The sequence below is a fragment of the Alligator sinensis genome, unplaced genomic scaffold (assembly GCF_000455745.1).
Source record: "Alligator sinensis unplaced genomic scaffold, ASM45574v1 scaffold879_1, whole genome shotgun sequence".
Classification (NCBI taxonomy): domain Eukaryota; kingdom Metazoa; phylum Chordata; order Crocodylia; family Alligatoridae; genus Alligator; species Alligator sinensis.
This window is the reverse complement of record NW_005842250.1, coordinates 1,795,912-1,796,308: the sequence shown is the minus strand read 5'-3', so window position 1 is coordinate 1,796,308 and position 397 is coordinate 1,795,912.

The following is a 397-nucleotide window of genomic DNA, read 5'->3' as shown; positions in this document are numbered from 1 at the left end:
CCTCTAAAGATAAAATTCAAGAGTTAAGACTTTGAGCAAAGTCTGGATATTCTGCACGTAGTCCAAAACAATGACCTAGATAAGGAGATAAATCTTGTCTTCTTCCTGAAACTGGCTAATGGGCAACTATTACAAACATTCAAACTATTTCATTCAATATGACACTTAGATGTGCCCAGGGCCCTGCGTCCTTCTGGTCAGCTGACCAGGGACAGGTGCCAGAGGTGTTGGTCTAAGGACATGGCACTGACAGACAAGGTTCTTTGGGTCAATCTGATATCTTTTAGTAGACCAACTGAATAGCTGGATGAGGAGGGGGAAAAGGGAGCATCCACACATGTACCCGCACCCTAGAAGTGAGAAAGTAGCGTGGTCTGGGACAGGCCAGCGTTTGGGG